The sequence below is a fragment of the Physeter macrocephalus genome, chromosome 5 (genome assembly GCF_002837175.3).
Source record: "Physeter macrocephalus isolate SW-GA chromosome 5, ASM283717v5, whole genome shotgun sequence".
Taxonomy (NCBI): Eukaryota; Metazoa; Chordata; class Mammalia; order Artiodactyla; family Physeteridae; genus Physeter; species Physeter macrocephalus.
In genome coordinates, this window is record NC_041218.1 from 56513601 (window position 1) to 56538156 (window position 24556).

The following is a 24556-nucleotide window of genomic DNA, read 5'->3' on the forward strand; positions in this document are numbered from 1 at the left end:
GGGATTGCCCTGGTGACTCCCCTGCTTAAAAGCTTCTAAGACCTTCTCACTACCTACAGAATAAAGCCCCAAACCCTAAGCAGGGCACGTAAGGCCCTCCGCTCCACCAGCCTCCCCTACCCTGTCAGCTTCCCCTGCACTTTGTTTCCTGACATCCAAATATGTGCCTGCCCCATTAGCCACTCACTGCTTCCCAGAGCCCTAGGCTATTCGAGAATGCCCTGCTTCCTCCTTTCTACACATTAAACTTTTATTTATCTTTCAAAGCCCAGTTCTTCCTCACTGCATTGGTACCTCTAGGATAGCACTTCCGTTCTCCATTTTGACTTAGAGGTTGCTGTTGTCCTGTCGTCCCCTTCCAAACTCTTGAGGCTCCTGAGGACGGCAGTGGAGTGCTGGTAAATATTTAGCAGCCATCTCTCCAGAAAGAGCAGGAAAGCCCTGATTGGTCAATTGTCTGTATCCCATGGTGTAAATACACCTCCTTCCATTGCCAATTTCAAGGGTGGCTGTGTTTAATAACAGCTTGCAAAATTCCTGAAAATTTTAGCATCGGGCTCTCACAAGCCAGTTCAAGCCAGCTTCAGAACACCACTAGGACCTTGCTTTAACAGTCTTTGGAATAGTCTCCTCTTCCCCCCTAAACGCTGTGCTTTCCTTAAAAAAGAGATGTTCAGTGTTTCCTGGATTGAAATAGGCAAGCCAGCTGATAGTTTGGCTCTGCCACAGCTCATTGAGTGGGGTGTCATTTGCACAGAGATTCGGGGCATATTTGCACCTCTTGTCATTTGAGAGTGGTGGCCTTAGCCATCTCCCCCATGCCACAGTGCGCAGGCCTGTGTGAATTTAAACAGATGGATTTATTGGAAGTGCAACCAAGAACTGCGGTGAGGAGCAAGTTGATGGTCTTGAATCCAGCAACCTCATTAGAACAGAATGTGATCCACCGTGGCGTCAATAAAACACTTACGAGGAAAGCCTAAGACACAGATTTGGGAAGATAAGTGACAAATTCTTTGAGAGAGGAGAGAATGCTATAGGCTCAGATCTCAACATCTTTTCAACAAATCTTTTGTCATTTTATTTATTTATTTTAAAAATTTATTTATTTTTGGCTGCGTTGGGTCTTCGTTGCTGCGCGCGGGCTTTCTCTAGTTGGGGCAAGCGGGGGCTACTCTTCGTTGTGGTGCACGGGCTTCTCATTGCGGTGGCTTCTCTTGTGGAGCACGGGCTCTAGGCGCATGGGCTTCAGTAGTTGTGGCACACGGGCTCAGTAGTTGTGGCTCACGGGCTCTAGAGCGCAGGCTCAGTAGCTGTTGCGCATGGGCTTAGTTGCTCCGTGGCATATGGGGTCTTCCCAGCCCAGGGCTCGAACCCGTGTCCCCTCCACTGGAAGGCAGATTCTTAACCACTGCGCCACCAGGGAAGCCCTCTTTTGCCTTTCTTGATGTGAGCCTTTGTCTTACTTTTGTGACTCACAGTTTGAGATTGGAACATCAGCATATTTTAGTTCATGTAGTAAAGTGCCCAGCTGGCTAGCTCTGTTTTTATAATCAACTTGGAAATAACAGCATATCGACCCTGTTGTTCCTGTAGGGGTGACCAACTCCTTCTGGTTTACCCAAGTTTTAAAATGGAAAGTCCCACACCCTGGAAACCCCCTCAGTCAAACTGGGACAGTTGGCCACCCCAGTTCCTGTAAAGGTGTGGTTCCTGTAGTGAATGCTATGGGTACTTACACTTGGAACATACCTCGCACAGCTGCTATGCCAGGAGACATTGAACCAGTGACTGAAAGGATCAGAACTTCTTTAAAAGCCCAGTTTATAAAATCTGTTCTCCTCTTAAGGTTATGGTCCTATCTTTCAGGCACATTCTATATTTTTTTATTTTTTTTTATTTTTTTTGGCCACACCTCTCAGCATGCGGGATCTTAGTTCCCCGACCAGGGATCGAACCCACGCCCTCTGCAGTGGAAGAGCAGATTCTTAACCACTGGACCTCCAGGGAAGTACCCCAGGCACATTCTTTAAATGAGAGGGTAAATGAAAATGTACTTTGGATAGGAGAAAATGCTACATGTGCACAAAAGGTTGCTATTTATTTCTCATAATGATACACGTGTTCCATAACTATCCCATATTTTCATACTCATCTTAGGTATGAGAGAAATACAGCAACTTGCTATGATGGGATAACCAGTATCAAAATACTTTAAAATAGCCTATTAGGATTTTGTGGGGAGTACATTTCAGATGACTTTACATGCAGATAGAGTCTTAACTTCCATGAATCAGCCCTCAGTGATTTGTCTTTCATTGGCAATGTTCATATTGTGAAGCTGCTACACGGGAAAGAGTTGGTGGGGAGCTTAGTTGGGTGTCCAATGTCTGAATCCCTCAGCATGACCTTGTTGGACCTTCCTCGCTGTCAGCAGACATTTCCTGGTGGAAATGATGTGCTATGGTAGTGTCCACAATGTGTCACTTTGTGACAGTGTTAAATTGTGCCCCATAAGAATCAATGTTTCTGCTATAATATGACATATGTGTTCCTACGTGTGTTTGGCAAACTACCACAGTAAAAATTGTAGTTTATGGGAAGAAATAGAGTAAGGGGCAGACCACTCAAATTGTATTCAACATAGTATTTTAGTATGTTTGAGCTGCTCTAACAGAATACCATAGACGGGGTGACTTATAAACAATAGAAATTTATTTCTCACAGTTCTTGAGGCTTGGAAGTCCAAGACCAAGGCACCAGCAGATCTAGTGTCTGGTGAGGACCCTCTTCGTCTTCTTGCTATGTCCTCAACATGAAAGAAGGAGCAACAGACCTCTCTGGGGTCTCTTATATAAGGGCACTAATCCCATTCACATGGGCTCCACCCTTATGAACTAATCTTCTCCCAAAGGTTCCACCTCAGAATACCATCACATTAGGTTTAGGTTTCAACATATGAATTTGAGGGGGGACATAAGCATTCAGTCTATAGCACATGGCACCCACAAGAGCAGTAAAAACATTACTAAAAATACTAGCACAGTTTACAGGTGAAAGAAGTTTGGTGGAAGGGTTGAGGCTACCGAATTTTGGCTGAAACAGCAAAATGTGCAGAGATCTAGAACTGTACAATAAACAATTCCAAGACAGAGCATCATGTGGCCGAACTAAGCCAAGATGAAATATGTGAGGTAAGTGGGCAGCATGTACAGTACTGCAGACCCCTTCAGCTTGCACGTTTATGTCTCACGCACATGGCTGCTGTGACTTAGTGGCTCAACACTAACATTAGCACGAATTCTCTCACATGAACCAACACGACTTCTGGTTTATGCTGACATTGTTCTCTGTTTACCAATCATGTGTGATCTAGTTTTCACTACAGAAAGTCATCTTAGCTTTGCAAATTTCTGCTGAATCTTAGCTTTGCAAATTTCTGTCTCATGGTTCATGAGACAGATTAAAGTTGTAGATGATCATATATATTGAATTCAAAACCCTTAGCATGAAATTTTCTTGTGCTTCAACACTTTGGACAGTAATAACTAGACAACTTTTAATTTGAAAGAAAAAAATCCACCCAAAATGAAGTCACATCTGCTCTCAGATCTTTTAATTAAAGTCAGACATGAACCCTCGTGTTTCTCTGAGTGCTAAATACTTAGAAGTGGTTTTATGAGCTTTGTGTGTGTGTGTTTTAAGTTGTAAAAATTGCACACTGCTGAGTTACATGACTTCGGTTTATTTAAATATAGTTTAGTAGGACTGTAATATATAAGGAAGGTGAAAGGGCAGAATTCTATTTAATTAACTTATACCCACTTGGGAACCAGTCAATTATAAAGGTATGCTGAGCAAATAAAGCTTCACATATGAAATCCTTGAAAAAAATAAGCCACTTTGGTGAAGACTTTCCTATTCTTAACTGTCATTAAAATTATTTCTATGAGCTATATCAAACCTTAGATTATATGTATGTATGCATATGTGTATATATGATTATATGTATGATTTTTATATATTATGTATGATTATATATAAATGATATGTGTGATTGAATATATATATACATATGATTTTTTAAAAGATTAAAATATGTCTTGGTGGCTCTTAGAAGACCTAGATCAGTACTTTGTCTGCACACTTTTGGCCTTTATTGAGATAGGACATACTCCCAGGATTGCCATCCTTTAATCTACATGTGGATTAAAATACGACCAGTGTTTTAGATTTACATAAATCTGATTTAATAAACAGTCACACCATTAAAATAGAGGATTCTTTTCAATCACAGCTAATTACACATCATATAATGCCTGGTCTTTAACGAGGATTTCAATAAATGTTTGTTGATAATGATGATTATTAAAATGATATGTTAAGTTGGTCTCCTTGTATAAGAAATGCTTTGTTTTGAAATGTTAGACTTAAAGCTTTGCCTAAAAATTTTTAATTATAATCACCACTTTGGCAAGAAGCTTAAAATGTGCAGAGTCGCTGCAATTAGTGCATTGTGCACCCATATGGATGTTACCAAACAGCTTTCAATTTAAAGGATTTGGGCTATTTGAGTGATGGACCTTCTGTTAAGCTTAAAACAAAGCCCGACTATTTCTGCATTCATTTTAATTAATATTCTCTTGCTGGTCTCAAAGATGTATTCTCTTCTGGGTGGGGGAGGAGCATGATTATCATAAATCAGAAATAAGTTACAGAAGTAGGTTTAACTAATTTTCTACTTCGTTCTGTTTCATCCCATTTCTCTCCACCCCCCCAAGGAGCTTTAATGCAATGTCAGAACAACGGAAAACACTGATTTCAGATGTTCTCAAAGAAAACCTATATTTCTAGCCAAATCATAACATAATTAAACTCACAAAAAAATGAAGAAATAAAGCTGTCCCCAGATTTTTGAAAATCATTATGAAGTTTAAAACGTATCATTTTGAGTCCAACAGTCATGTCAAATCTACAGTATAAAATTTGATTATATGTGTTGTATATATACAAATGAGTATATGTGTCATATATGTATATATTTATATATATACATGATATTTTTACTTCAGAGAGGTTTGTAGTTGCCTAGGCGCTTGGGGTTTAGCAATCTTATTTGTGGACTTAATTTTCTACAGTAGCAAATTCTGCTTGAAGATTAATTAGGTACAAAAGATTAGTATTTTAAGCAAAATCAAACTCAAACTCACACAGCCTGGTAGTTCTTTTTTCCTGGATATTTTTTATGTGAAGTCTTATTAATATGATACTTGGGGAAAAGAAGCTTTCTGGACTTTGTCTTTCACCAAATCAGAATAAATTCTGTAAACGGTTATGTGTGTTAGTTAAGGCCTTGATTTTTTAACTATTTTCAGACATCGCTGCAACCACTCTTTATACACCTTCAGAAAGACAATCACTCCAGTGGCCACTGGGATCCTCTGATTCTGAATGCCCAATTTAGGACAACTATGAATGCTGATTTCAAAAGTAGACAGCTAATATGATCCCCCAAAATCTTCACCGAATTCTTAAGAAAGAATAAGATAAATATGAAGATTACAAAGCAGAATTGTAATTTACCAGAACACGTGGGTAAAATAATTCATCCAATATGTGAGTGGAAAGGCATAAAATCATTAAGTCCACTCTAAAACACACCATAGCAGGTCCTTTTTTTTTCTTCTTTTCCAGCATTAAGGAAATTCATTCCCCCTAGGCACTAGATTTGGCACAGAGATACTCTAGTTTGTCCATATTGTCTGGATTTTTCATTTTTATTTCCTTTTTTTAAAGCATGTGATTAATTATACACCTGTCTTTAAATTCCTCCTTATATACCGGTCTTTTGGATTCTACATTTGAAAAGAAGGAAATGTGGAGTTAATTTTATTCTAGGTTAGAAACAGATAAAAGCTAAAGGTGGTCAAATAATATACATTGTTTTTCTTGAAGAGAGGTTAACTATTTTATAATTCTATACTGTCTTTGCTACTGGGAGGTAGCTTTATTTCCATCAAATTGCTTCCCTTTCTGTTAGGCATCTTTACACAGAAGTCCCTCAAACAGAAATGAGCGGATTACCCAACACTACCCTATGTGTAGCTTCACATACATCCTGGTGAATATCCTGTTCACAATTTAGGCGATGAAAGAAAACCTACAGTTGTTTTAATTTGGAAGCAAAATAATCACTTCTCTCCAGTGAGGCTTAGAGAGAGAGAGAAAAGGTGGGGGGCCAGAGTCTTCCTGTAGAAAAAAGAGTACTTTGTGGAGGGGCAGTGCAGCAGGGTTAAAAAAATAAAAAGTAAAACAAACACAAAACCTGAGAGTGGGTAAGTAGGCCAGCAAAAGAGAGACCATCTGATCACATGGAAGCACCCTGAGCTGGGGTACTGGGCTGTGTTTTCCCACTGGCGTGTAAACTGCGTGTGTTTGTGTATGTGTAAGTGTGTGTGTGTGTATGTGTACACATAGAGATTTAACGGGGAGCACAGAGGGAATTAGAAAGAGCCAGGCCCATTTTTAATTTGGGTCTGTTTGCTTGCATTTAGCACGTAAGGGCTTCTACATTCAGTTTGCTCAAAAGAGTGATGAAGCACTCCTTGCTTATGCCTCAAATCAGAAATGCATGAAGTGCAGCTGCAGAGATAATACATTTTCCCCAAAGGCTTTGGCTGAGCAAATTAGGTGTCAATGGGGTGCCTGCGCAGGCAGTACTCTCTCTAATTAGTCTCTTGAGCCTAGTTGGTGGCGGGTATGAGATGATCTAATCAATTGGTCTGTGTCTGATGGTTCGTGTAAAAATCCTACCAGGCAGACTCTCTCCCACAGGTCACCCACCTGCACAGCGGGGCTGCTCATTTTCATTTTTCATCTCCTCCATCACATGATGCTGACAGTTGGTTTTAAGAAAATTGAATCCAAAAAATATCTAGTTCATAGGGCACATGGGTCAGAACAAAGTTGCATTATGGGTACCAGCAATCCAATTAATTAATATTTATAGCTGAGAAGCTCTATGTAGATATTTCTGAATAAGGATTTTATCAATAAAATCCAATTTCTTCTTTAAAACATTCATTTCTAGAGAAAGAACATTGTAAAAACAGAAAGCAAGATATAAATGGCATCCGTTAATCTTATGGTTTATATACCTAGGAGTCGATGTGCACATAGTTTATAATTTATATTCAGTTTCATTTGTATTGTGTGTGTGGTGCATTTTAATAATCAATTAAATGTAAGGAAGGATTTTGCTATTATACTTTGCTTCCCTATGAATGTTGTGTGCCCTCTCCTTCCACCTATATCCCCACCTGTCAAATGCATGATTACATTTAGATTTTAAAGAATTTTTCTAGCAGTAAACTCACCTACCTCATATGCAGTCCTTGAAAACTGAAACAGATGCTGATGCCACCCAAGGAGGAAGAAAGGACATCCCATGCTGCCGGTGAAGAATATTAGGCAGGGTAGTGGGCACAGTTTGGGCTCAGCTGCTCACAGAGATGGGAAAGGGTCTAGCTCTCACTGGCACCTCCCTTCTTTTCGTATTACTGGCTCCTTTCATTAAATGTCTGAGCCTAAACCTAAGTAATAGACATCTCATAATCACTCTGTTCACCTTCTATTATCCAATTACTGTTATTTTGTATTATCCTTTATTATCCAACTCTGCTTATGCCCTGGGTTAGGTACATATGATTCTCCTAGAGGTTACACCCAAAGAATCAGAGCAAAGGCAAGGACAAACACCAGGAATGACTAAAAGAAAGTCTTTAATCAACCCAATAGGAAAGTAACATGCTATGGACGATGGTGCACCCGTATGGTTACATAAAATCAGATATACTGAAAATCAAATCATTTTTTTCAAATAGAATGTCATGGAGTTTAAAAAAAAAATGTTTGACCTACAGGAAGGTGTTAATCCTACCCACCTTTCTCAGCCTGTAGTGTATCTGTGGATGGCCACCTCTGTTCCCAGCACTGTGCTCTTTCAGCAAGAGCATAGGCACAGCATTTGCCCTTGGTCACCATGCAAGGAGGGAATAACATCTGAGAACATATTCCACTCCCAAGTTCTCAGATTCTACCTTTCCCCTTCCTGTGCATTCCACAACTGTCTACTGACTACCTGAGCTAGGTCTGGGCTATGTTCTAGGGACACAATGGCGAACAAAACCAAGCTTAATCAAGAATATAATGATGCCACCTGCTACCCTACATGCTCGCTCACAGCAAATGCCCTCAGACCACAGGGACTACATGAAGTCTGTAGTTCAGAAGGTCAGCTTGGGTGCCAGGTCTGCATCCTGCTGATTAAAGTGGTGGAGTGGAGGAGAGCCAGGCAATGACTACTTCATTCGGGCGTGGCTGTAGGAACTTTGTGTCTAGGCAAGCAGATGTCAGGACAAACCCTGACTCCTGTTTGGCCAGGGTGGGCAGGCTTCCTGGAAAAGCTGGCATCTCTTAGAAGAAAACAATAGGGGAAAATCTTCATAACTTTAGATTCGGCAAAGGATTTTTAGATATGACACAAAAACCACAAGCAACAAAAGAAAAACATGGATAAATTGGACGTCATCAAAATTAAAATGTTTGTGCATCAAAGGACACTATCAATATGGTGAAAAGGTAGCCCACAGAATGGGAGTAAATATTTGCAAATCAAGGGATTAATATCCAAAATATATATATTTTAAAAACTCCTACAACTCAACAACAGACAAACAATCCAATTTAAAAATGGGCAAAGGACTTGGATAGATATTTCTTCAAGTAAAATATACAAATGGCCAACAAGCTCAAATATCACTAATTATTAGGGGAATGTGAATCAAAATCACAGTGAGATACCAGTTCATACCCACTAGGCTATCTATAATCAAGAAAAAACAAAAACAAAAAACCAGAAAATAACAAACGTTTGCAAGGGTGTAGAGAAATTAGAACATTTGTATATTGCTGGGGGGATTATAAAATGGTGCAGCCACTGTGGAAGATGGTTTGCCGGTTCCTCAGAAAGTTAAACAGAATCACCATATGACCCAGCAATTCCACTACCAAGCGTTACCCAAAAGAATTGAAAACAGGTACTCAGACAAATATTTGTACATTAATGTTCATAGCAGCACTATTCACAATAGCCAAAAGGTGAAAATAACCCAAATATACATCAACTCATGAATGGATAGACAAAATGTGGTATATACATACAATGGAATATTATTCAGCGATAAAAAAGAATGAAGTACTGGTGCAAGCTACAACATGCGTGAACTTTAGGAACATTATGTTAAGTGAAAGAAGCCAGACACAGCATATTGTATTATTCCATTTATATGAAGTATCCAGAATAGGTAAATACACAGAGACAGAAAGCAGATTCACTGTTGCCAAGGAGCCTGGAACAAGAGAAGAATGAGAATGAAGGATATAAGATATGTAAATAAAGGATATAAGGTCTCCTTTGGGGATGATAGAAATGTTTTGGAATTAGATAGAAGTGATGGTTGCACAACATTGTGAATGCACTAAATACCAGTTAATTATATGCTTTAAAAGGGTTAATTTTGTGTTATATGAATTTCGCCTCGATTTCTTAAAAAAGGGTGGAAGGCTAACCTTCCAAAAATCATCATAGTAAGTGGGGGAAATGAGTAGAGGGTGGAGAGGATGCTGTTTTAATGGTTCTTAACTGTAAGGTTGGAACTTGTTGCTCCCTTGGTCAAGGTAGTGCCATTCAGGGGTGATGTGCTTGGTACCCTAGCCTGCAAGGGCAGCAGTAGGGCAGCTGTACTGCAAAGTCTCGACAAAAGGCCACTGTTCCCTGTCTGCCCGGGAAGATGCCTGTGTGGCAGTGTGGAAGGGGACAAGCAGGCCTGACCAGGCCTCAGGGACCTCAAGCTTCTAAACTGAGATAATGAGTTGGTTCTGAGGTTCAGTGGAGCTGATGGATCGAATCTCTGGGCTGTGCGACTTGACCCTGGCAGTGTTTCTTTTCACCCTTCCTGGCAAGACATTATTTTCCCATCCTAGAAACTCAATGAAAATGCTTAAGGGCCAAAAAAGAAAGAGAGAGAGAAGCAGAGTGAACATTCCTTCTTTCTTCCTGAGCCATTCACATGGAAGTAGTTACCGAGTTTAAGCAGGCATCACTGGACATGCACAGTTGTACACAGGATGTTGGGAAGAAGTTGGCAATTCAGGTCACGCAGGCCAATTTTCGTTCTGCTGAAACTAGGTCTGATGATTGGCACTGTAGAATGATATACAGCTGGATTTTTTTAAAAAACATGTATGTGATCCGTTTTTCTACTTCATGTTCATAAAAATGACCACGATACATCCTTTTAATGGTCTGTATGATGCTACAGGCACTTAATTAAGACCAGTATTAGTGCTAATGATTTGGAGAAGGAAATTTGCTGAATTTCTTTTTCTCTAAATAAACCAAGAGGAGGTTAGACCATTTAAATTCATGGAGTTAAATTATTTTAACAGTAGAAAATGCAATCCGAGCATTTGTTTATCGTATGATAAGGACTGTTTTGGTTAAGGAGACTGCTCTGCTTCCAACATGTGTGCTCGAGGCCGCTGTGGAAAGAATGGATAGGCTCACTTTGGCCTGACCAATTCTGATGTCTCACGTAATTTAGGAAAAATGAATGATGTAAGATTTTTTTGGTTGTTTTGTTTTTAACATATAACAATTTTCTCTTTTCCTCCTTCCAGGATTAAGTTGTCATCATTCTGAGAAGGAAAAAAAAACATTAATGAAGTGGCCAATAATACGAAGGGAATCATGGATCAGTTTCCTTTCACTCCCTGTGGTGGATTTCACTTACAAGAAAATTGAAGCTGGCAAGACCTGTTTTCTCTGCAATTTATTTAAAACCTTGCACGCATTTGGATACCTTGTGATTTCCAAGAACTATGTGAAGATTAAGTTTTGCTTACTGATAACATGGCATGTATTCTTTTCAGTCTTTTGTGTTTGATTTTTTTTGATTTCCCTCTGCACCGCGGCGTCTCTGTAAAGGTTTTTATGCTTTCACCAGCCATGTCTTAAATACATTAAGACAACACACTTGGTGTTCACACTTCTTCAGTAATGTCTGTACTTGAAAGCCACATAGTGGCATAAAACAACGTGTGTTTTCTTTGAGAGCAATGCACATTTTGCAACCACCAGGAAGGAAAACTATAGCTAAAAAAACCCCCATGTTCTCTGACTGACTTGACACCTTGGTCCCTGGCCATGGGACCCCACTTGTCTCTTACTTTTGGAGGACGTAGGCAAATGTGTGTGTGTGTTTTTTTTTTCTTGGAAATAACTGCACACTTATATAGGATATCGGAATCTGCTTAGCATTTTCAAGCCACATAGCATGACTGTTCTCCGAGCAGGTTGGAAGTGAAGAAACAAATATGAAGCATTAAGAACAAAGACAGGGATAAATCGCTTCCTTTTGAACCTCTAGAACTTGAGGTAGCTTTTTACATGCTTTCTGGGTCTTGTCAACATCTTATTTTTTCCATCCACTTTGTTATGCTTTGTGAGTATTTTCTAAATGGTGAAAAGAGTGAGGAACAGAATGTTTAAAGCGCGGGTGCAAAAGAATTGTATCTGCTGGATGAGCCCTGAATGCTGTCTTTACTAGTCAACATTTAAAAAGCAAATTACAAAGCTATCCAGAGTTTGAAATTCGCTCATTTACACCAAAACACCTTTGAACTACATTTTTCTAAACATTCCAGGCTAATTGGAAGGCATCATTGGGTACCCTAACTTTAAGCAGTCTCCAGGAATAAGTGTTCGGATGCAGGTTTTAGAAACAAGGCAGGAGTCTTGCTTTAAAGATGGAAAAGGGAAAAAGGAAAGGCCTGGCTTCCCTTGTTTAAGAAGTTGAGAGACCTTGGAGGATGAAGGCGAGTATGTGACGTGGAGGGGAAGGTGGATTGGGCATGCGTGTGCTTTGAACCAGAGGGAGAACTGCCTGGCGCAGGTCTGTTCCCGGTGGGGCAGGCCTCACTGCAGACCCCAAATAGCACTGGGGCAGCTAGGAAACTTCATCTCGAGCATGAAACCTAGCTCCTGAGGACACCAGTTCTTATGGAAATACCTTCGTGTACGTTGTTTTACATTTCCTAGTAGAGAGGAGGAGAGACTGAGAACTTGAAACGTGTCGCACTTTTTAGGATCAAGAGTAGGAATTATGAGCCAGTTTGACAAAAACTTTCCCTGAGAGTCAGGTGAAGGAGAAGCTTTTCTATAGTCACCCAGTATACCTAGGCAATTGGACCCAGAATTTCTAAACATTAAAACAGTACTTCCCCTGGAGTGGGGTGTGAGTATAGATGTCGGGTCACAATCCATCTTGTCCAAAGTAGTATTCATTGTAAGCTTCTAAGTGCTAAGCGAGGAATTATTTACTGATTGATTTTAAAGAGAGGAAAAGTTATCCAAGGCCAGAATGCTTACTGTTCGCTACCTAGAAATTCTTCCCATTCTTCTTTCATACATTCCAACTCTTTGGCAGTCTTTAGAGGTATTTTGATTTAACGTGTATTTACATTAGGATTTCTTAAAGTAAATGTGGAGAGAAAACTTTACATGCAATCAAAAAACGGCCTTTCCTGTGATTTATTTTGAATTATTCATTTGGGGGAGAGGCATAACTTTTGTACTTTATGAAGTTTAAACCAAGGGCTGATGATGATTCAGTCTTGCTATGTAATAAGCTTTCTAACTTGAAATTTTGAAAATATTTAATGTTTAAAGACTTCAATTAGAAATGTTAGTTATTCAGAGATATATGCCTCTGTCATTGGCAGCTTCTCTTGGGAAATGAAACGTAATACTTCTCAGTGGGGGGGTAAATCTGTTTTTTTACAGAGACATATGTCTCAGAGGGGTCTCATTTAGGAGGTTTTCGGTTTCCCATGCTTGCCATTGGTGCAGAACATCAAAGTTTACTTTGTCTCTCTCTTTGCTCTCCCATTAGCGAACACCTTCTCCTTTTTTTTTCCCTTCCTCTCGCTAAGGACAGCCATGAAAATCACTACAAGACTGTGTTCATGAGCAGATTTACTATTCTATTGAGAAAGCACTGGAATGTTTTGTGAGATTATTTTTTATGAAGGAGTAGCTTGAATTCAAACAGCTGGATTAGTTAGAACACGTTAGCATGGTAGCTGTATCCGTGTGACGTCACTGCACACACAGTATTTTGAAAGGCAACTTGGGACTTCATGTCCATTTTCTTAAAGGAAGAGTTTGGTTGACTTAAAAATACAAGATACATAGGACATGAAAAAAAATGTTTGCAGTGCTTAGAAAAAAACCGGGGGCATAAGGCGGGGGTGGCTGTCCGTCCCCTGACACAAGGATGAGAAGCTATTTCTACCTCCCAAGGGTGACGAGAAGAGTTTCCAGAGGAGCCTCCAGGCTTGTGGAGAAAGCAAGGTCTCTTGGTATCCTTTCCTCAGTGTGTACATGATAGCCAGTGTAATCAATACCCTAGGTAATGCGTCTATACAAGATAATCATCTGTGAATATTACTGGTTTTGTAATCTTTGTTATATAAGAGGATGTTTAGGCTGTACATACTGGGGTAGATTATCGCCTGCCCCTATACATAGGAATATGCTGCATAATTGCATATAACTTCCATCTCCCTCACCAGCTTGTAGGCAGAGGAAACCATATAAGTTACTGCCTTGCAATTTTCTCATACACCAAAAACCAAACCAAACAAAATTCAAATAAAATAAGCAATCTCCTATTCTCATTCCCTTCCTACAGCAGCATATTTTAGAGGCACATACAAAATCTACATTCTCTCTAGTTGGAAGTGGATTTAAAAAATTTTTCTTTTATCTTTTTTTTTGTATGATACACTGAGATGTGTACTTTCTAACAGGGGGTTGGTACCTAAGAAATGAGCTAGCATTATTCAGAAAATTATTATACTTCAAAATGACACATAGTAAGGAGAATGGAATAATACATGTTGCATATTTGTTACCAATTGTAATTTGTCTGTATTATGAAAGACGTAATGGTTTGTCAGCTGTCACTGTTGTTTTCGTGTAACATGATATGGAATAAAGTATAGCAGAATCTCTGTACATTTTCTTGGTACATCTTCTTGGTGGGTACCAAATAACACCATATACTCCATCAAAGAAACATTGTCTTAAAAACTCTTAGACACAACCATTCTTAAAGAATGCAAACAAGAGATCAAACACACAATGCTCTTGGATGTGGGAAGGAGTGAGTTAGCTGGTATGTTCCAGAAATCTGTTAAACCCTCCCTTTGCTTGATTTGCTATGCCAAACGCAGGTAAAGGACTAGAGGTTGTACAAGACAAATCTTGTGAGCTCCAAGATCTTCACAATTCCCCCAGCTCCTTACTGACATTCACCACATGTTCTGTGCATCTGGAGCCAATCTGGTTTTGTTTAATGACAATCTTACTAGTATCTTTTATTGCCTCTTCCTCTCTCTCTCTTTTTTTTTTTTTTGTGCACATGTACTAAGATGAGGTGAGTAGGTTACCCTCCATTAAACACAAATCAAAGCCTGAGCGCGCTGACATTCTGCCAGAAGCGTTAGTGTTCTCGGAGCTGAGCACATTTCCCTGAACACCGCCTAGTGGACGCCTGCACCTGACCCAGCACTGCTGGGAGCCACACTGGGATGGACAGTGCCACTTGGGGAGGCCAGTTTCATTTCTATCATCACCTCTTCTTTCTTGTCGGATCTGTCAGCTTCATAACCCCAAACAAAGCCCCATCAATGGATAATAAAGTTCATACCAGATACAGTCATCAACTTCTAGATATGCTATTTGGTGATTTTAAAATATTTCTCCTTGAAGGTAAAAATCAAAATTCATATTTCATGTTAAGAAGACCTATGACCCCCGGCCTTCCCCTGCAGACCCTCACCCCAGCAGTACCTACCTCACGTTTCCCTTCCCTTGCTCCTTTCCTATAACCTCTGTGCTTTCATAGTTTGGAAGCCCTCACAAGCTGACACTCTCACAAAACCGAATGTAAGTGTTCTCAGTTGATGTATATTGCATTCCACAAAAGCTCGTGAGAGCCACCACATCTCCAGCCTCCACCAGCCCCTGCTGTCTCCCCTAAAGCAGCAAGTCATCTATGCCAAAGGCGCGTGCACTTCCACACAGCCCTGCCACCACCAGTGGATTCTGAGACAGGAGATGGCGTAGAGGCAGGTGTCGTGGTAGCCAAGGTAGAGATAACAGGCACATTTCTTAGTTAAATGGGAGCCATAAGTGACCCTGGAAACTGATTAGAACTAGAAAAGTGTCAAAAGAATAACTTGTTCCTTGGAGCTGTTTCAAGGGAGCAAAATGTATGCCATCGTCCCACTTCAGTGACAGTAGCGCAGATGCCCATTGCTGACATCATTCCCAGCAGCCTCGGCAGTGGGCTTGACCACATCCCTGGGTTGATTTAATCCCACCAGCTCTTGAGGAAAGGAAGGAGGTGGAGGGCTGGTATCTACCAGAGGCCAAAGAAATAGCTTGGAGAAATAGTTCTAACTGTTTTAATGTGGAAGTAGAGACGACAGTCAACTCTTAGCTCCATAATTGCCCAGTGTTCCCTTGCTCGTTTTCAGCAGGGCCGTTCCAGCTCTGCCAGGTTGGAGCATGTGGTGTGTGCTCGCAGAGGCAAGCAGTTAGAGTCAGGAGGGCGGTACTCCCAGCTTTGCCATTGGCCCCCAGAGGAAAGAGAAACCAGAGGGGAAGGTGTCGGAGCAACCCGGTGCCACTAGGTTAACGCGTACCGTCGCTGAAGAATGGCGGGCATTGTAAAGCTCCGCCATGAGGACCCCGCCGTGGCCCAGCAGCCTGCTGCTACCAGTGGGTGGTGGCGTTATGGGCATTAGCTTTGAGAAGCTTATATAGCAGAGGGGGCTAGGATAAAGGACACAAATCAGGAGAAAACTGACAAGATTAAAAAAAAATCCAAGGCTTCGTATTTACTGTTCATCCCCCATGCTCTGGGTGTGCTATATTGTCTGCGTTGTGTCATGCTGAGAGAGAGCCAGGCACAATAATAGCTCGGAGCAGCCTTGCAGCCCCGGAGCCAGCCGCTGCCAATGGTGCTGACTGTGCCGGTGGAGAATGGGATTCTGATAGAGTCGTCTTTTTTCTCCTTCCCTGTGAGACCACCAATAATTACGGAGGGCATGCTGCAAAGATGGGGTAAGGGTTCCCAGTTGGAGTGTATCCTGAGAAGTGACCCAGCGGGTGTCCTGGCAAAGGTGTGCCTGCCTGACAGATGCAGACAATGCTGGGGACATCCAGGGACATATGTTTGAAGCAGCGGTTCAAGGATTTAGGTTCAAATGCAACTTAGCTTATACATCCCACTACAGTGTGAAACAATGACTCTCTTCTCTCTCGCCATCTTCAGCCAAATCGAATAACTGGGTACCTCGCGGATCCCTGGGGCAAGCAGGCACAAGTCCCTTATTCTGCCAAACATTGGGGAAATCCAAACCCTCTGGTATCCAATCCCCTTAGCCCAGCGGCTAACAGCCCCGGCTCTCATTAGAATCATGGGGAAATTCTGAAACACCTCCACCCCAGACCAATTCATTCGAGAAATATTGAGGGTGGGTCCCTGGCACCGGTCTGTTTGGGAGCTCAACAGGTGTTTCTCTCGTGCACCTCGCGTGAGAACTGCTAGCCTCTTGCCTTCCTCCTGTCTGTCTGCTCCTCCAGGGAGCAGGCAGGCAAACTTGCTATAAGAGCCAGATAGTAAATATATCCAGCTTTCTGAGCCATACAGTCTCTGTCAAAACGACTCACTCTACTGTCAGAGTGTGAAAGCAGCCATGCCCAATATATAGATGAATGAGCATGGCTGTGTTCCAATTAAACAATTTATGGGGCACTGAAGCTTGAATTTCATAATTTTCACGTCATGAAATATTTTGCTCTTGATTTTTAAACGCTATTTTAAAAGTAAAACCCATTTGTAGCTCACAGCCTGTATAAAAACAGGCAGTGGGCAGGGATTTGCCCGGGGGCTGTTGTTTGCTTACCTTGGCTTAGAATGTGCCCTGGTAATGGGGTTAGGCCAGGACCACCCCTGACAGTTGCCAGGCCCAGGACAGAGCCAAAATGGAAGCCCATGTACCATATAGCTAAATATTTCAAACTATAAATCCAGCTGACAAAATGTTAAATAAATTCTATTATTTTACCTTGACAAATATGTCTTCATAACGACCTAGAAAAGCCAGGGTTGCACTTAGAATTCTCAGACTCCTCTAAGTTCACCAAAACTTGGCGGCGTGTAGCATACATATGTGGGCACCCCGCCCTGCCCCCTGCATCCACACTCTGTCCGTACCCGTGGCAAACAGCCCCTCCTTGGCCAGCCCACGGGCATCAGCTGCATACACTTATGGAGGGGGTTTTTGGGGAAGACTCCAATTGCAGAGAGGATTCCAGGGTCCCAGGCATCTGGAGAATATGAACAGAAGTGGGGGAGATTGGCTCCTTTGGGCATGGCACCATGGATTCCTCATTCCCTGGAGGAGGGGCTATGCCTGCCGAGGATCAGAACCAGGCCCTTTAAACATGGGAACCAAAACAGAGCTCCCTCTTGCCCGGGTCTAAGGGCACTGCTGGTGGGCGATAGGAGGCTGAGAATTAGCTCCTGTGAGTTTTCAGGTCCGTGGGGCATTTCATCTGCCCACTCTACTCTGATCCTGTGGAAGCAGACATCGTAAGGGGAAGGGCAAAAAATTGTTTCAGCACATCTCTTGGAATTAAAGGATCTGCCTTCTGTTAGTCATGTGCTGGAACTAGCTGATACCAGGCCACCAGAACCAACCGTATACCTAGGAATTTTGTGAGCCAGTTCTTAAATCGTTAATAACTTGAAATCAGATGGGAGTATTTACACCACAGAAATTGGCAAACTCTACATCTCAGGGTTGTTTTTTTTCCTTTGTGGTTTTGATTTTGGTTTTGGTTTGGGGTTTGTTTTGTTTTCTTTTGTTTTTTGTTGCTGTTTTTTGTTTTGTTTTTGAAAGAGAACCTGTTTTCCAGCACAGCATTGCTTCTTGACCTCTTTCTCCCCAGGCTCATCGTGACCTCTCCACGCACAAGTCTAAACTTCCCATTGATCCCTGGATATCCCAGACCTCTACGTGCCCCTGTTCTTTTGCACACACTGTTCCATCTGATTGGAATGCCCTTTCCCATTTTTCGAGCAAGCAAGTTCCCATTAATCCTTTCAAAGCCCTGTTCCAAAACTATCTCTGTTGCCAAACATCCCAGAATTCCCCTCAAAACAGTTTCTCCTTCTTCCATGTTCCCACATCACTTTGGAAATAGTAACAATACAGGCCTTTTTTCAATCTCTATCTCCTCAAGCCTGAAAATGGTGACGGAGGCATAGATGTTTAACAGTGGGTTTTTTTAGATAAATCAATGATTAAAGGATAAATACAGATTAAACAAGTGAGATTGAATACAGTTTACCATCCTAAGAAAGGGTTTAGAAGCCTGCAAACAATGTGAATATACTATATGTATACTAAATGCTATGACATGCAATTATATACAAGGTATGGCCTGGCTCTATTGGAGAAAGGGAAACCACAGAGGAAAAGATCTCCTCAAGGAGCTCACTGAAGCAGTTCCTACACTTGGCTGACTACCAAAATCACCTGGGGAGCTTTCTGAACATTTCTCCTGAATCGCAGTCACAGGGGTGGCAGTCCACGTGTGTGTACTTTTAAAAATCTCCTGAAGTGATTCTGATGGTCATTCATGGTGGTGATTGCTATAGGGAAGTTTAGATGCATAACCTCTTAACCAGTCTATTTTCCTCTCTCTCAAGTCTCCCCTCCACCCTCTGCTCTGCTTGGTCGGGCAGAGGATTCGTTGGGAAGCCTGGGGTCATGCCCCACCTTCTGAACCCACGCTAGAGAATAGGCAACAGGCAGCTGTTTGCATGGGGTAGAAACGGAGCTTGGATGTGTGCATCTCCCATAACCCCACAATGCAGAGACGATCTGGGATGGGAAGGGAAGGGGCCTCTGTTTGCTATCTTGGGCACAAGTGTGCTGAAGTGGACATCGGGGCGATATTTGGGGGAAATCCCAGGGTGAACTAGACCAGAACGTCCAAATGATATTAGCAAAGCCAGAGCACCACGTTATTAGGGACTCGTCTTGAAGCTTAGTGTCAGATGAAGTCAAGACATGGAGTCAAATGAAAGTAGCAAACCAGGGAAGAGGAGAGAAAAGTGAGACACAGAGTGGCCCGGACAAAGCCTGCAGATGTCGACCAACACTGACAGCTAGGTTTGCACAGCATCCTGGGTTACCATCTTGCTGAAAAACTCCAGGGATTCCCATTCACACAGAATAAAACGTGACTGGTGACCCCTTGTTGTGATTATCTTTGCTGCTTAAGAAATCACCAGAAAATTTAGTGTCTTAAAAAACAATAGTCATTTATTATCTCTCATAATTCTATGGGTCAGGAGTTCAGGAGCAGTTCAGCTGGGTGGTTCTAGCTTGAGGTTCTCATGAGACTACAGTCAGATGGTGGCTTAGCTGTGGTCACGTTTAAGGCTCGTCACTCACGTATCAGGTGCCAGAGCTGGGAAGACTCGGAGAGCTGGGAGCTAAAAGAGCTACAGCAGAGCACTTCTAACTGAATGTGGTTTCTCCACAAGGTCTCTTAAGCATGATGGCTCAAGTTAGCCGCACAGTTAACATGGTGGCTCAGGGCTCCAAAGCACATGCACCAAGAGAACAAGAGAACCAGGTTGAAGGTGTATTGCTTTTCACGGCCTTGCATTACATTTGTTAGAAATGAGTCATGAAGGCCAGCCTATATTTAAAGGGAGGAGAATTAGACTCCACCTTTCGGTGGAAAGAATGTCAAAAAATTGTGGGTATGTTTTAAAACCACAACAATCTGCCCTCTTACCACAAGTTATATATATAGATCCTGATCCCACATGCAAAATACACTCACCCGCTCCCTGAACTCCCAAATATCTCATCTGGATAGCATCCATCTCACACTCAAAGTCCAGTATCCCATCATCCAAATCAGGTTCAGGTGCTGCAGACGAGGCTCTGTAGGTGCAGATTCACAATTACAGCTTCCTGAGTATAGTTCTTGAGCTGAAGATGTGTGAACTAAAGTGACAAGTTATTTGCTCCTCGCATCCAACATACTTTGGTGGGATAGGCATAGGATAGCCACTACAGACATTTCTGAATCTGTAGCAATCAGGTAGTCAGTCTGCAGCAATTCTGAAATTGAAATCCAGCCAGGCACATGTTGCCAGTTCCTTGATTAGAGCTCAGTATGGTTCCCTAGGAATGATTCTCCATGGCTCTTGACTTCATTCTTTGGGCTCTTGTTGCCTCCCTCTGAATTATCCTTCCTGTTCTATAAAATTTTTATAGCTGTGTAGTTTTCTCAGTCTGCTTCTTTCCCATAGAATTTTGGGATTCCAAAAATCTCTGTTCATTTTATACCACCTCTGTCCCTTTTAGTCCGAGCTGGCAATGTTTTCGTTAGTACAAGTCTCCTTAATATTTTGTTTCTCATCAATCTTGTTAGGATTCACCCCATTAAACAAACATCGCATCCATCCAAAGCTTATCTCAAATCTCGAGATAAGCTTTTCTCTACCTTAGACTTCCTCTAAGGCTACTGCAGGACTGTGCCCTTAAGATTTTTATAAGCACTTCTGTTTAACGGAGACATCTAAAAGGCGTGCCTTTCATATCTCTCGAGGGACTTTTGATGGTTTGAAAGAACCTATGCGGCACTACCTCAAATCTGGCTGAGGTCTTAACAAAGGGTTCTTCACCGTTGCCTTCATCTTTAGATAGAAATTACATATTTTAATTTTAGCTGCATTTGCCATCTGGAGAAGATGAAACTGAGGAATAGTTTTATTTTTTGAACACCCAAAGTCTTGGCTCTTTTATAGTTAACAATTCTTTCTTTAGCTCATCTTTCTCCTCTCGTATTTCCTATGGGCATCTGGAAGAATCAGGTCGCCTTGAACACTCTTCCTGGAAATCCTACTGGATCATGAGTTTATCAGGTACATTTTCTATTTTCCGTGTTACCACTGGTGAAAGTATTCCGAGACTTTCCACCATTTCATAACCAGGGAATCCTTTCCTCCAGCTTCCAACACACCTTCCTTGCTTTCCTTTAATTCCTCTCCGACAGCCTCTTCAAAGCTCTTCCAATGTCCACCCTCTACCCAGGCCCTGATCCGCTGCTGCATGTTTTTTAAGTTTTGTTATGGCAGTGGCTCACTTCTGGGTACCAAAATATTTCTATTTATCCATTGTGAAACAAATCACCCCACAAACAGTATTCAGTTGTGCTCTCTTTCTTGGTTTCTGTGGATCCAGCATTCGGGATCAGCCTGTTTGGGTAGTTCTGGCTCAAGATCTCGGCGGTCGCCGGGCTTGGAGCCAAATCAAGGGCTCCTGCGCTCCTGTATCTGGCTCATGGGCTGGGAAGACGTGAATGGCTGGCGGCCAGAACTGCTGGCTCTCCACAGGCATCTCCTGTTTGTCTCTACATGCTCTCTCTCTGGGGTTTCCCTGGCGTGGTGGTTTCCATTCTCCAAAGGAATACACCTCAAGAGAGACAGCCAGGCAGAAACTGTATCACCTTTGATGAATTAGCCTCGAAAGCCACACAGAATCATTTCTGCTACCTACTCTTACTTAGAAGCAAGTCACTAAGACCAGCCCAATATTTAAAGGGAGGGGAATTAGGCCTCTTGATGGCAGGTGTTTCAAATCATACGCAGCCTTGTGTTAAAACCACCGCACCTCTTAGAGGCACTGGCCTAGCATGCGTTTGCTTACTGATCTGGATGAGTTTGGTGGAATGGGAGAAAATCCAAGACTGCAGTCTTCTTGAAATTCTGGGAGTTAGGTCTCTGTTTTAAAAATTATCTCCAACTGCATGTTATCCCCCATAAGCACGTGGGAAACCTTTGCTTTTGAATCTGGAGGTGATAACTGCTTGGCGTCCCACTTTCCTCACAGGAAACCATGTGTTATACAGAGGAGTTTTGTTCTTTGTCCCTCATTAGTTTCCTGCGTCCCCAAGCCAGGCAGCCACTGTCCCAAAGGAAAAAGAACCCTCCTCAAGTAGCCAACAATCAGCATGTCCTCCATCTCTAGTCTCTAATGCGTGGATTTGACTTAGCCTGAGTAAGTAGTTTTTTAATACTATTTTTTTTAAAACCCTGCTATGCCAAAGAATTAAATAAGCACTTGTCTAGCTTTAAATGTTTTGCAGGGGACTAAAATAACATCTTCTAGGACAGATATTCTAGTTTTCAACCCCACTCATTCAAGGCAAGAAAATCTCTTTTCTACAAGGTTTTGATTCTGTGGCCATAGCTATAAGATGGTGTGCCATCAATTTTCCAAGTGTAGAGAAATTCTAGGGGTGCAGAGATTTTTCTTTGCAGGCTGACAAATGAAAGTGTATTTCAGTGTAGGGGGTGGTGCAAGGGAGTGATGCTCAGCCCTCAAAGATGACTGGAGTCTCCGCTTCTATATTTAGACCATGTCTTGCAACTGGTGAAAATGGATTGCTTGTTCTTTTTCCCCTAAGTCATTCTCTCTCTGCCCCCTACTCTCCCCAGGCTTTATTTATTTATTTTTAGAACTAACTGAGTCACATGTGATTCCTTCCTAAAGCTTAAGACTTATTTTTAACAACCTGCTCAAACACAAATCCTATTGTTCACATCCTTAGGGATAGTGAGTTACTGCGGAGGAAAAAAAAGGAGAGATTTCATATACATTTTTTCTTCAGTGAATAATTTATATGAAAAGAAATTGTACAGAAAATGTGAAAAATCTTTGAATAATCCAAAGATTACTGTACTGGGACCAGAAGAGAAACAACTGAAATCCATAAAGCTTTGGAGGGAGCTAAGAGGGGGAGTTTTCATTCAAACTTTTTCAGTGGTGTCCTTACGTTGTTTTGAACGCTGAGGTTCTGTTGTTCTAAGGGGAGCTCATTCCACACCACCTGGCTCACTTTCTTTTTCCCACAGTTAACAAGTGTTGTTTGGACCCTAGGAAGTTTTTCGGTTTTGTTTTTTTTTGTTTGTTTTTGCGGTACGCGGGCCTCTCACTGTTGTGGCCTCTCCCGCCGCGGAGCACAGGCTCCGGACGCGCAGGCTCAGTGGCCATGGCTCACGAACCCAGCCGCTCCGCGGCACGTGGGATCCTCCCGGACCGGGGCACAAACCCGTGTCCCCTGCATCGGCAGGCGGACTCCCAACTACTGCGCCACCACAAAAGCCCCTCTAGGAAGTTTTGATAGAGACTCAGTTAAGGTAAATCACTGAGATCATTGATTTTGTCTAGATGAGTGGAAAAAAAAAAGTCAACAGTGGACCAGGAGAGAGAAAGAGAAGCAGTAAGCTATGAGGGCTTCCCTGGTGGCGCAGTGGTTAAGAATCCGCCTGCTAATGCAGGGGACACGGGGTTCGAGCCGGGGTCTGGGAAGATCCCACGTGCCGCGGAGCAGCTAGGCCCATGAGCCACAACTACTGAGCCTGCGCGTCTGGAGCCTGTGCTCCGCAACAAGAGGCCGCGATAGTGAGAGGCCCCCGCTCGCAGCAACTAGAGAAAGCCCTCGCACGGAAACGAAGACCCAACACAGCCATAAATAAATTAATTAATTAATAAACTCCTACCCCCAACATCTAAAAAATATATATCATATTGGATCAGATCAACTTCCCGCTCTTAGTCTCTGAATTTTAATCACATCTTTTCTTCTTGGGTATCAACAATATTGCTGCCCAAACCCTATCGCTATGGAGACATAAACATTTAAATCTACCAGAGACAGATGGTAACATAAATCTCCATTGTTGCTTCCTTAGAGGATTCCCAGCGCTGTTGCCCTCTGCGGTAAATCGGACATCGGATGTGACTATTTCCCACAAGGGCTCCTTTTGGATTCATCTGCAGGAAGTAAAGATGCTTCATTGTTTTAGGCGGAATTTTGTCGGCTGCGATTGTGGGAATTACAACAGCAAGAGAACGTTAAGGCTGGAATGAAATTTACCAATTAGCAACTCTACAGCTTCCTTTCTGCTCCGCCTCCCAGGGCAATAGATGTGGTTGTTACATCTGGCCACCTCTATCCAAAAGGTTTGGCTGTGACCATACAGAGTGGCCAGGCTAACAGACAGCCTTAATTATAGCAAGGGAAAGCCTGATGGTCAGCCCTGTTTTTGATCAGAGAATCTCAAAAATCGTATTTGAATTTATGATCCTGCACTTAACCAGAATATGGCCTTTTGCTGAATTATCTTAATTTTTTTAATGTCCCATTTTTCTGTTCTATGACAACCTTTGGTTGCTTGAGCTTCACTAAATACATTATAACATTAACACTTTTTTAGATATAGCTAGGATTTAGTCTGTTCTATGTAAAAACATTTTTTTGTGGTTG

General features: G+C 42.0%; 1 protein-coding gene across 2 annotated transcripts in view; it reads left to right on the plus strand.

The window, feature by feature from the left end:
* Positions 1-14140, plus strand: part of CDK14 (cyclin dependent kinase 14) — a 601018-nt gene extending 586878 nt beyond the window's left edge. For both annotated transcript variants that reach the window (XM_024132226.3, XM_055084972.1), the window contains one exon: positions 10741-14140. The gene's annotated coding sequence lies outside the window, so the exon portion shown is untranslated. The remainder of the gene's footprint in view (positions 1-10740) is intronic.
* Positions 14141-24556: the final 10416 nt, after the last annotated feature.